At 44.0% G+C, this 13,370-nt stretch overlaps 1 protein-coding gene across 2 annotated transcripts in view; it reads right to left on the bottom strand.

Annotated features, from left to right (window-relative positions):
- Positions 1-7,032: 7,032 nt before the first annotated feature.
- The window catches only part of MAB21L3 (mab-21 like 3), a 67,560-nt gene continuing 61,222 nt past the window's right edge, over positions 7,033-13,370 (bottom strand). For both annotated transcript variants that reach the window (XR_008682755.2, XR_008682759.2), the window contains exons 9-10: positions 10,503-10,601; positions 7,033-7,393 (exon numbers count right to left, since the gene is read on the bottom strand). The gene's annotated coding sequence lies outside the window, so the exon portion shown is untranslated. The remainder of the gene's footprint in view (positions 7,394-10,502; positions 10,602-13,370) is intronic.

The raw sequence follows: 13,370 nt of genomic DNA, 5'->3' as shown, positions 1-13,370 counted from the left end.
TATCCCTTGGTAGATGCTATCATCCTCAGAGACATGGCCATCTAGCTTTCATCAAAAGAGCTCCATTTTGTAAAGGGAACACTTGTACATTATTGAGAATATAAATTGGTACAGCCTGTGTCAAAAACATTATGAAAGTTTCTCAAAAAAGAAAAAAATAGAACTACTATATGACCCAGTAATTCCACTCCTGGGTATATACCCATTAAAAAAAGGAAACACTGGACTTCCCTGGTGGTGCAGTGGATAAGAATCTGCCTGCTGATACAGAGGACACGGCAGGGGACATGGTTTGATCCCTGGCCTGGGAAGATTCCATATGCCTCTGAGCAATTGAGTCCTTGCACCACAACTACTAAAGCCTGCAAGCCCTAGAGCAACAAGTCTCAACTACTGAGCCCGCATGCTGCACCAACTGAAGCCCATGTGCTTAGATCCCATGCTCTGTAACAGGAGAAACCTGCTAAACAAGAAGCCTGCACACCACAAGTTGAGAGTAGCCCCGTTCTCTGCAACTAGAGAAAGACCGCATGTAGCAATGAAGACCCATCACAGCCAAAAATTAATAAATAAAGCAGTGTGTACGTATCAAAAAAGATTTGCATATCTTCTAAAAAAAAAGAAACACTAATTCAAAAAGATCAGTGCAATCCAATGTTCATAGCAGCATTATTTACAATAACCATGATATGGATGCACCTAAGTGTCCATCAACAGATAAGTGGGGACTCATCTGGTGGCCCAATGGTTAAGAATCCCCCTACCAATGCAGGAGACAAGAGTTCCATCCCTGGTTTGGGAAGATTCCACATGCCGTTGGGCAACTAAGCCCATGCACCACAACTCCTGAAGCCTGCATGCCCTAAAGCCCATGCTCTGAAACAAGAGAAGCCAGCACAGTGAGAAGCCTGGGCACCACAACTAGAGAAAGCCCACATGTGGCAATGAAGACAGCACAGCCAAAAGTAAATAAATATTGTCGAAAAACAGGTAAATGGATAAAGATATGGCATATGTGTGTGTACATATATACACACACACATATATACATATATATATACATATAGTAGAATATTACTTAGCCAGAGTAATTTTAAGAAAGAAATTTTACCATTTACAACAATATGGATGGACTTAGAAGGTATTATGCTAACTGAAATAAGTCTGACAGAGGAAGACCAATACTGCATGATATCACTTGTATGTAGAATTTAAAAAATAAGATAAACTACTGACTATAACAAAACAGAAACATACAGATATAGAGAACAAACTAGTGGTTACCAGTGGGAAAATGGATCAGGGAGGGGCAAGATAGGGATAGGGAATTAAGAGGTACAAACTATTATGTATAAAGTAAATAAGTTACAAGACTATCTTGTATAGCACAGGGAATATAGCCAGTATTTTATAATAACTATAAGTGGAGTCTAACCTTTAAAAATTGTGAATCACTATTTTGTATACTGGAAACATACACAATACTGTAAATCAACTATACCTCAATAAAAAAAGCAAATTCTCCAAGTCCCAGTTCCTTTAGTAGTTAATGAAACTGGTGGCAAATTTATTTTACAAGCAGATAATCCCTCCCTGATTGATTAGGTTCACAACCAACTAATTCTTGTACATTGTTTTTGCTCAAAGCTGGGCACACATGTATGCTCCCATAAAGAAACTTACTCATCAGAGTTGACCCTCTCCTGCCACAAGTTAATGCTCAATAAAAACCACCCAATCATTTTGGTGATTCCATTCTGCACAGTATAACCACCTGTGTGAATGTGTGCTCAGTCGTATCTGACTCTTGACTCCATGGGCTATAGCCTACTAGGCTCTTCTGTCCATGGAATTTTCCAGGCATGAACAATGGAGTGTGTTGCCATTTCCTTCCCCACAGGATTTTTCTGACCCAGGGATTGAACCAACGCCTCTTGCATCTCCTGCATTGGCAGGTGAATTTTTTACCACTGAGCCACCTAAGAAGCTCCTATACCTTGACAAATAAATTGATTATTCTATGAGGAGTCTTTACTCTTTTATCGGCATTGATTTGATTTCTTTCACGTAAGCCAAACTTGTTCTCATCCCCAGACAATGGTGTTCTTTTCTTAGAAATAAACAGCATCCTGTGAAAATGGCAAGAACGTCCATGAGGAATTGTCTGGGTTGGAGCCTTGCCAATGTGGCATTTAATACCTGTCTGCACTACAAAGAGACCTGAAATGACCTCCCCAGGTGATTTTTTTCTCTTCTGTGGAAGACCGCACTAGAGATTTTGGAACAATTCAACAGATCATGAGACTGGCAAAAAGAGACAGAAGGACTCAGTTGGGAATGAGACGGAGCAGCAGCCTGACCCCTCCACTGAAAGGGATTAAATTGAATTAATTGGATTAGAAGCTAAGGCAGGAGGTCTCAGATACTGAGAGGGTACTGGAGTCTTTCAGAGTCCTGCCAGTGATAAAGCATAGGTGTCACTGGTTTTAGAACAAGCCACCTGAAAATAAGGCAAATTCCAAACCCATTGGGTGAAATCTTTGCCAAATAAATCATTAACTCTCCTTGTTGTAAAAAAGGAAGAAAAATCTCCTTAGGCAAGAAACCCAGAGCTCGCTGGGGGCATTTTGTTTTGAGAGCAGTATGAAGGGAGTAATCATCACATGAATTCCAAATAGAAACTTCAGAAAAGAAAAAAATACAAAAACAAAACAAGAAAGAAACTTCCTCCAGTCTGAAACAGGGCCAAATGCTATGAAAATGGCCTGGGGTCACCCATTGATAGGTGTGAAAAGAATTTAAAGTTGTAGGTATTCCTGATAGTTAAGTGATTAGAGTTTGTTTCTCTTTACTTGTGGCTTCCCTAGTAGCCACTCCAGTACTCTTGCCTAGAAAATCCCATGGACGGAGAAGCCTGGTAGGCTGCAGTCCACGGGGTCGCTACAAGTCAGACATGACTGAGCAACTTCACTTTCACACACTGGAGAAGGAAATGGCAACCCACTCCACTGTTCTTGCCTGGAGAATCCCAGGGACGGGGGAGCCTGGTGGGCTCTCGTCTCTGGGGTCGCACAGAGTCGGACACGACTGAAGCGACTTAGCAGCAGCAGCAGCAGCAGTAGTTTAGCAGTAAAGAATCTGCCTGCAATGCAGGTTCAATCCCTGGGTGGGGAAAATCCCCTGGAGGAAGGTAAGGCTACCCACTCCAGTATTCTTGCCTGGAGAATCCCACGGACAGAGGAGCCTGGAGGGCTGTGGTCCACTGGGTCACAAAGAGTCAGATACAACTGAAGCGACTGAGCATGCACAAACTCGTGCTTGAGCTGAGTATTTCAACATTTTTTTCGGATCTTGCTGCATGGCATGTGGTATCTTAGTGCCCCAACAAGGGATTGAACCTATGCCCCCTGCCTTGGAATCATGGAGTCTGAACCACTGAGCCTCCAGGGAAGTCCCTAAACATTTTTAATAGATGTAGAACTAGTCATAGGTGAAAGGATAAATTGTAAAAGGCAAAACATAAACCAAAAGGGACTTCCTTGGTGGTCCAGGGGTGAAGACTCTGAGCAGCCAAATTCATTGATTAATTAAAATAAACCCCAGACCTGTTGTGTTTGTTATCTAGCTGCTATTATTCAGATTCAGAGTTTATGTATTAAAAAGCTCAGGTGAGTTTCTGTGTTACCATGTCTGTTTGTGCCCATCTCCAGTGAGTCATCACAGCTACTCTGCCTGGGGACCTCTGCTCATCTCCACTGAGTCATCACAGCTACTCTGCCTGGAACCTCTGCTCATCTTGTAAGGCCATCAGGAGTCACATGTCCAGTAGGAATTAACACTCAGAACTCACCTCAAAAGCAGAGCTTGTCAGATTGTGCTGTGCCTTCAAACCAGGTCAGTCCTGCTAACATACAGATTCCGATTCCCTGGGTCTAGAGTGTGGCTTGAGAGTTGGCATATCCAACAAGCTCCCAGGTGATGCCAATACTGCTGGTCCACTGACTGCACTTTGAATAGCAGGGCTTTGAGCTACATAATCTGCAACTTGGGTTCTCTTTTCAATGATAGGATGTCCAAGGAGGTAGATTCAGGTGTAACTGGTTAGGTCAAACGTCTGGAGCAATGGCTCTCAAAGTGTGGTCTAAGACAAGCAGCATGAGCATCACTTGGGAGTTTGTTAGAGATGCTAATTCTTGGGCCCCCCTCCCCAGAGTTTCTAAACCAGAACCTCCGGTGCAGTGGCAGTAATCTGTGTCTTGATAAACCTTTCATGTGTTTCTGATGCTCGCTAATGTTTAAGAACCACCACTCCAGTACACTAAAATCACCTGAAAAGTTAAAAACAAAATCAAGACCTGAGTCCATTCAAGAGAATCGAACTCGGTCATTCTGGGGTAGGGCCCAGGCATCCATAGAGATTCTATTGTGTAGTCAGTGCTGAGGATAGCTCGGCTGGAACAGAAAGCTGATTCTTCTCATGCAGGAGGATTATGTTTAAAGCATCTCTATGACCCACCGCAGGCTTGTTGCAGGTCTGAACATCTATCCAAACAGTGTGCACCCTGGGTCTCCAGTGTAGCTGGGTCAGAGTGTGGATGATGCAGAATTAGGCCCTCACTCCTCACCCTGACACTCCTCCCTGCCTAACCCGTGTCTCTCTTCCCTGCTCACAGTGTGCTCTGGCTGGAGCAGCCTCCTGCTATACCACCACCAGTCAACAGTCACCCATCCTTAAAGACCCCTATCAAACCCGGGTCTTCAGAAATCCCTCCCTGAACTCTTGCTAGGTTAGATTTACTCTTCCGTAGGGTTTCATGGCATGCTATTTGCAATTCTTATTTTCCTGTATTAGCTTCATGCGTCGACTCTTCCTCTCCACTGAATTGTAGACTCTTTGAGATACCAAGAACCGCATATGACTCAACTATGTTATCTCTTCCTTCAGTGTAAATGCAAACCTAGTAGGCATTCAATAAATATCTTCTTGAATCTGGAGTCAGAGCAGCTGGGGTCGGGGTTTGTCTTTGCTGCTAGTGGCTGTGAAACAGGAGAGAAGAGGGCAGGGCACAACCTTTAAAAGAATGACATAGTCGTTGAGGATACGACATAAACTAGTTAGAACCAACTAGGTCCAAAATGGCAGAATATTTGACTTTCAGGGGAACTTGGGCCTCATTATATGTTCATTGTAACGTATTACCATGCTAATGACATACCCACTCATGCCATGACAGTTTCCAGGCTGACCATAAAAGTCCACAAAGTGGGCAGTGGTCCAATTCCTGGAAATCTCCATCCCTTTCCCAAAATAGTTGCAATAACCCTCCCACTCATTAGCCTATGGAATTACCCAGCACAAGAAACTAACCATACAATACTTTGGGGCCTCTCACATTCTGAGATGGCCCACATTCTGTCTGTGGGCTGTGTTTCTCCCAGGGCCTCTCTCACCTTTTCAGATCGACTGTATTCTGTCTATGGAATGTATATCCCTCTAAATAAATCCACTTCTTACCTATCACTTTGTGTCTCACTGAATTCTTTCTGTGATAAGACATAAAGAACTTGAGCTTCAATAAGTCCCAATCAGAGTTTTGGCTGGGTTCAAATCCCACTGAGTTCTGTGGTTTCAGCCACATGACTCATGTTTGCCAATTCTCTCTTAGTCTTGTTTATCTTATCTTTAAAATTAGGATGTTGAACAAGATAATCTTTAAGGTCGTTTCCAAACCCCAGATTCTATGATTCTGCGTAGTCTATTCTTATCCTTATAGAATACACACAAGCCCTACTTATACTCAGTATAGTTGGCTACTGGATTAGAGTTGGACACAAATTCTTTGATATTCCTCTCATAGAGGGGTGAGGTCTACTTCTCCTCCCCTTTATTCTGGGCTGTACTGTAACTTGCTTTGGCCAATAATAGACTGCAGTGGACATGATATTGTGCCAGTTCTGGGCACAATAAGTGACTCTATATCGAACCTGTTTCTTTTACTTTAACCTTTGTATTATATTGCTCTTGCTACAAGAATGCTGCCTATAGTCTGCAATATATAGGACAGTCCATTCTCAAGGCTCTGATGTTTCAAGGTATAACGTCAGAGATACATTTTCCACTCATACAGAGATAAAAGTTGCAGAACAGAGAGTAACATCTGTCTTGTTGGAAGTTTACAGGAACATTGTGACCAGACCTAGGTGAACAGAAGAAAGGATTCTGGCACCAAGAAGTTCACAGCAACCAACCACACTCCGTCCCCTTTTCGCGTAGAAGAAACCTGAACTCTAACTCAAGAAAGATGGTTTTCGGGGATACTAGTCTGCCACCTTCTCAGTCTGCTGGCTTTCTGAATAAAGCCGCTATTCCTTGCCCCAACCAGTTATCTATTACTTGTCTGCTGTGTGGGGAGCAGTATGAGTTTGGACTCAGGAACAGAATTGTTTGTTACGTGAAGTCTGGCCAACTTACTGGAGAGATGATGCAGAGAGGCTTTGAGTCTATAGGAAGAGAGAGGGTCTATGGAGTCCAGTCTTCCAGTCATCCCTGCCAAGGTGCCAGACACGTGAGTAAAACTGTTTTGGGCCCTCCAGATCAGCCACACCACTAGCTAAAGGCCAGCCAGTGATCCCAGTTGACACCACCTCAAGCAGGAGAATCACGCAGCTGAGCCCTGCCCTCCCTCCTGAGGTATAAAATCACAATACATAATAAAATGGTTGCTGTTTCAGTCACCACATTTAGGGAAGTTCATTATGTGGCCACAGACAACCAGAACACCGTGTTGATGGCATTCTGTGAAATTCTTTGCAGTTTAACATGCAAATATTTGATAGATGTTGGAGAAAACATAAATGAATACACCCGTTCATAAAAGAAAACTGTTAAAGTGGATGACATTTTGCGCTCTTTCCACTGACTTTGATTTCTCAAGTCAATTACATGGGCGGTGGACACATTTTTAGAGCAAACTGCATACCCACTAAAAACAAGGGCCTCCTTGAGATCTCTCTCAATGACTATGATGTAGCCCAGGAGCGCGGTGTCAGGACTTGTCCAGCAGATGTAGGAGGAGGCAGGGAATTGTAATGAAGGCTGGAGAAGGTGGGGCCCTCACTCAAAGAGGGCTTTGTCTGTTCCTGAACACAGTGTGGCCATTTCCTCAGGCGAAATGTTCAGTTTGGGAGAGACTTGCTATTTGAAAAGACAGATTTTATTTCCTCCTCTTCCCAGCTAATTTAAACCTCCACCGATCCCAGGGGAGATTTTTAGTGCAGTATAATAAGGACGCTTTCAGAATCACAGCCTCTTTTTTTCTGAATGTGTTTCTTATGTAAATCCTGCATCAGAGCCATTTCCCTCTTCTTTACACTTTACTTCTGCTTTTAAAACCTGCAAAATAGAAACACAGAGAAAGACACCTTGAAAATACTTTGGGTTTCATCTCTTTTCCATTTTTACCTCAGGCTCCCCACATTTTAAAAAAATCCTTATTCTTCAAGTCAAGCATATTTTAAAATCATGTCCTGTTGAACTGGAGAAGCAGAAAAAAAGGTGATTCTTGTATATTTAGGTCTAAATATACCAAGAAATGCAAGGCACTTCATAATGATCTAATAATCCTCAGAATGCCGCAGTGAGGTCAGGGGGCCCTGAGCAAGGGCGTCAAGAGTCATTAAAGAGGCCCCTCTGAGGCTATGGTTCTCTCCTCTCCCATATCAGTGTTTCTGGAGGCAACACCGGGGAGGAGGGAAGAAAAGTGCTGGCTGCATAGGTCTCTTTCAAGAAGGTTTTCTTTCTTTCCTGACTCCCTTCCACTTTCCCACTGCCTCTTACTACGGAGAACTGGCCACGGTGTAGTATTTGTGGTCCACGCAAGTTATCCTATATGGCAGCTATTCTACAACACCTAACTGTACCAATTTGTTCATGACTATTCACCTGGGATCCCAGTCTGACTGTGGCTCAGATCATGAATTCCTTATTGCCAAATTCAGACTCAAATTGAGGAAAGTAGGGAAAACCACTAGACCATTCAGGTAGAACCTAAATCAAATCCCTTATGATAATAAGTGAAAGTGACAAATAGATTCAAGGGATTAGATCTGATAGACGGAGTGCCTGAAGAACTATGGATGGAGGTTTGTGACACTGTACAGGAGGCAGTGATCAAGACCATCTCCAAGAAAAAGAAATGCAAAAAGACAAAACTGTTGTCTGAGGAGGCCTTACAAATAGCTGAGAAAAGAGAAGCTAAAGGCAAAGGAGAAAAGGAAAGATATGCCTGTTTGAATGCAGAGTTCCAAAGAATAGCAAGGAGAGAAGAGAAAGGCTTCCTCAGTGATCAGTGCAAAGAAATACAGGAAAATAATAGAATGGGAAAGACTAGAGATCTCTTCAAGAAAATTAGAGATACCAAGGGAACATTTCATGCAAAGATGGGCTCAATAAAGGGGAGAAATGGTATGGACCAAACAGAAGCAGAAGATATTAAGAAGAGGTGGCAAGAATACATGGAAGAATTATACAAAAAAGATCATGACCCAGATAACCATGATGGTATGATCACTCACCTAGAACCAGACACCCTGGAATGTGAAGTCAAGTGGCACTTAGGAAGCATTACTATGAACAAAGCTAGTGGAGGTGATGGATTTCCAGCTGAGCTATTTCAAATCCTAAAAGATGATGCTATGAAAGTGCTGCATTCAACATGCCAACAAATTTGGAAAACTCAGCAGTGACCACAGGACTGGAAAAGGTCAGTCTTCATTTCAATCTCAAAGAAAGGCAATGCCAAAGAATGTTCAAACTATGGCACAATTGCACTCATCTCACATGCTAGCAAAGTCATGCTCAAAATTCTTCAAGCCAGGCTTCAACAGTACATGAACGAAGAACTTTCAGATGTTCAAGCTGGATTTAGAAAAGGCAGAGGAACCATAGTTCAAAATCCAACATCCACTGGATCATTGAAAAAGCAAGAGAGTTCCAGAAAAACATCTACTTCTGCTTTATTGACTATACCAAAGCCTTTGACTGTGTGGATCACAACAAACTGGAAAATTCTTCAAGAGATGGGAATATCAGACCACCTGACCTGCCTCTTGATAAATCTGTATGCAAGTCAAGAAGCAACAGTTAGAATGGGACATGGAATGACAGACTGGTTCCAAATCAGGAAAGGAGTATGTTAAGTCTGTATATTGTCACCCTGCTTATTTAACTTCTATGCAGAGTACATCATGTGAAATGTTGGGCTGGATGAAGCACAAGCTGGAATCAAGATTGCTGGGAGAAATATCAATAACCTCAGATATGCAGATGACACCACCCTTATGGCAGAAAGTGAAGAACTAAAGAGCCCCTTGATGAAAGTGAAAGAGGCGAGTGAAAAAGCTGGCTTAAAACACAACATTCAGAAGACTAAGAGCATGGCATCCGGTCCCATCATTTCATGGTAAATAAATGGGGAAACAATGGAAACAGTGACAAACTTTCCTTTCTTGGGCTCCAAAATCACTGCAGATGGTGACTGCAGCCATGAAATTAAAAGACACTTGCTCCTTGGAAGAAAAGCTATAACCAAACTAGACAGCATATTGAAAAGCTGAGACATTACTTTGCCAACAAAGGTCTGTCTAGTCAAAGCTATGGTTTTTCCAGTAGTCGTGTATGGATGTGAGAGCTGGACTATAAAGAAAGCTGAGCACCAAAGAATTGATGCTTTTGAACTGTGGTGTTGGAGAAGACTCTTGAGAGTCCCTTTCACTGCAAGGAGATCCAACCAGTCCATCCTAAAGGAAATCAGTACTGAATATCCAGTCCATCCTAAAGGAAATCAGTACTGAATATCCATTGGAAGGACTGACGCTGAAGCTGAAGCTCCAATACTTTAGCCATCTGATGTGAAGAACTGACTCACTGGAAAAGACCCTGACACTGGGAAAGGTTGAAAGCAGGAGGAGAAGGGGACAACAGAGGATGAGATGGTTGGATGGCATCACCGACTCAATGGGTATGAGTTTGAACAAGCTCTGGGAGTTGGTGGTGGACAGGGAAGCCCAGCGTGCTGCAGTCCATGGGGTCGCAAAGAGTCGTACATGACTGAGCAACTGAACTGAACTGAATGATTCACCTGGGTTCTCAGGTGGCTCAGTGGGTAAAGAATCCACCTGCAGTGCAGGAGACCTGAGTTGGATCCCTGGGTCAGGAAGATCCCTGGACAAGGGCATGGCAACCCACTCCAGTATTCTTGCCTGGAGGATTCCATGGATAGAGGAGCCTAGCAGGATGCAGTCCATGGGGTCACAAAGCGTTGGACAGGACTGAGGCAACTGAGCACATTCACCTGCTTAGGAGCAAAAGCAGTGAGGGAAAGAAGGATTATATCTCATTTCCGTATCCCTGCACACAGCAAAAACAATAAAGAATAAAAATACACTTAATGAAAGAACGAATGATTGAACAAATGAGTTTCAGTTCCAAATTGGGCACTTACTAGCTGCATTTCCTTGGGCAAGTTCTTCCACCTCTGAGAAGATCCTGGTTTCCTTCTGCGTGAGATGCGGAGCGTAGCAAGCCCCTCCCTCGTGGGTAGCTGTGAGGGAAAAAGGGGTAACATTTGTGAAGTGTGTGGCAGAATGTGTCAGGACGTGTCAGGCACACAGTAGCTTCTCAGCTAAGGTTCAGCCACTCCTCTTTTCCAGATCCACCTCCTAAAGCAGGGCCTCAGGATGGACTGGGCCTGGCTGCTCTATAAGCCTTGCGTGCCGGTGGGGGAAGGGGGTCACCTGTGGGGCTTGCTGTGCCCAAAGTACTGCTCTGCCTTCCTGGCTGTCACTTATATCAGTTTCCTTAAGACCTGGTCCTTTAACCTGAGGCTTTCCTGTTGTTTAGTTGCTAAGTCATGTCTGACTCTTTTTGACCCCATGGACTGTAGTCTGCCAGGCTCCTCTGTCCATGGGGATTCTCCAGGCAAGAATACTGGAATGGGTTGCCATGCCCTCCTCCAGGGGATCTTCCCCACCCAGAGATTGAATGCGTGATCACTGGGCAGGCTGATTCTTTACTACCAAGCCACCAGGGAAGCCCCAACCTGAGATTGAGATTCTATTTAAAAGGCAAATTTTGGCGAGGGAGGAGAAGGGGACACTTCAGGCCTGGAACCTCAGTGTGAATGAGATAAGGAGAGAGGGGAATGGAGGAAATTGGGAATCTTGGGATTCCCAAGACAGGTATCAGGAGAGGCTGCCTGGTGTACAAGAGAGATCAGAGTTCAGATCTGAGCTCTTCCTGTTGCTGGAAGCAAGTAAATTAGTTAATGTCTTCAAATTGTAGCTTGTTGTTTGTCAGTCACCCAATCGTATCTGACTCTTTGCAATCCCATGGACTGCAGTACCCCAGACCTCCCTGTCCCTCACCATCTCCCAGAGTTTGCCCAAGTTCTTGTTCATTGCATTGGTAATGCCATCTCATCCACTGATGCCATCTTCTTCTTCTGCCCTCTATCTTTCCCAGCATTAGGGACTTTTCCAATGAGTCCTCTGTTCACATCAGTTCAGTTCAGTTCAGTTCATTTCAGTCGCTCATTTGTGTCTGACTCTTTGCGACCCCATGAATCACAGCATGCCAGGCCTCCCTGTCCATCACCAACTCCCGGAGTTCACTCAAACTCATGTCCATTGAGTCGGTGATGCCATCCAGCCATCTCATTCTCTGTCGTCCCCGTCTCCTCCCACCCCCAATTCTTCCTAGCATCAGACTCTTTTCCAGTGAGTCAACTCGACACATGAGGTGGCCAAAGTATTGCAGTTTCAGCTTCAGCATCAGTCCTTCCAATGAACACCCAGGACTGATCTCCTTTAGAATGGACTGGTTGGATCTCTTTGCAGTCCAAGGGACTCTCAAGAGTCTTCTCCAGCACCGCAGTTCAAAAGCATCAATTCTTCGGCAATCAGCTTTCTTCACAGTCCAACTCTCACATCCATACATGACCACGGGAAAAACCATAGCCTTGACTAGATGGACCTTGGTTGGCAAAGGAATGTCTCTGCTTTTTAATATGCTGTCTAGGTTGGTCATAACTTTCCTTCCAAGGAGTAAGCGTCTTTTAATTTCCTGGCTGCAATCAGCATCTGCAGTGATTTTGGAGCCCAAAAAAATAAAGTCTGACACTGTTTCCACTGTTTTTCCATCTATTTCCCATGAAGTGATGGGACCAGATGCCATGATCTTTGTTTTCTGAATGTTGAGCTTCAAGCCAAACTTTTCACTCTCCTCTTTCACTTTCATCAAGAGGCTTTTTAGTTCCTCTTCACTTTCTGCCATAAGGGTGGTGTCATCTGCATATCTGAGGTTATTGATATTTCTCCCAGCAATCTTGATTCCAGCTTGTGCTTCTTCCAGCCCAGTGTTCCTCATGATGTACTCTGCATATAAGTTAAATAAGCAGGGTGACAATATACAACCTTGACGTACTCCTTTTCCTATTTGGAACCAGTCTGTTGTCCCATGTCCAGTTCTAACTGTTGCTTCCTGACCTGCATACATGTTTCTCAAGAGGCAGGTCAGGTGGTCTGGTATTCCCATCTCTTTCAGAATTTTCCACAGTTTATTGTGATCCACACAGTCAAAGGCTTTGGCATAGTCAATGAAGCAGAAATAGATGTTTTTCTGGAACTCTCTTGCTTTCTCCATGATCCAGCAGATGTTGGCAATTTGATCTCTGGTGCCTCTGCCTTTTCTAAAACCTGCTTGAACATCTGGAAGTTCACGGTTCACATATTGCTGAAGCCTGGTTTGGAGAATATCTGTTCACATCAGATAACCAAAATACTGGAACTTCAGCTTCAGGATCAGTCCTTCCAGTGAATATTCAGGGTTGATCTCCCTTAAGTTTATTGACCTATAAAAAAGGACTGTAAAAGAGAACGTACGGGGTGACTCTGGGGTTAAATGAGGCGGTATAGCAAATCCTTAGTGTTTGTGCGCAGTGGGTGCTGGAGAGAGGCATAGGCAGCGCCTGCGGGCTCCAGTAGGTTAAATAAGGCTCACATTGGGGCTCCATCGGGCCTTGGTTACTATTTCCTTTCCATCACCTCAATTTCTCAGGCTCCGCTCTTTGCCTGGGGCCAGCTGTGACCACACTGACAGCCACCTAAATTAATTATGAGAGAATGCACCTTTTCCATCCTCAAATCACAAACCAGAGACAAAGGCGAGAGTACACCAATAATATTTCATACCAGCGGAGACAGTGGGCCTCAACTTCAGCCTCAGGAAGGAAATGGTGAAAACATTTCACCACTGAATTGAAAGCCAGGAGGAAACAGTAGGTGGGAGGCAACCCAGACAGTGGGGCCGGGCG

The sequence above is a fragment of the Moschus berezovskii genome, chromosome 4 (genome assembly GCF_049115385.1).
Source record: "Moschus berezovskii isolate FMDL1 chromosome 4, NW_MosBer_1.0, whole genome shotgun sequence".
In the NCBI taxonomy this organism is placed as follows: domain Eukaryota; kingdom Metazoa; phylum Chordata; class Mammalia; order Artiodactyla; family Moschidae; genus Moschus; species Moschus berezovskii.
This window is presented reverse-complemented; position numbering and strand designations above follow the sequence as displayed.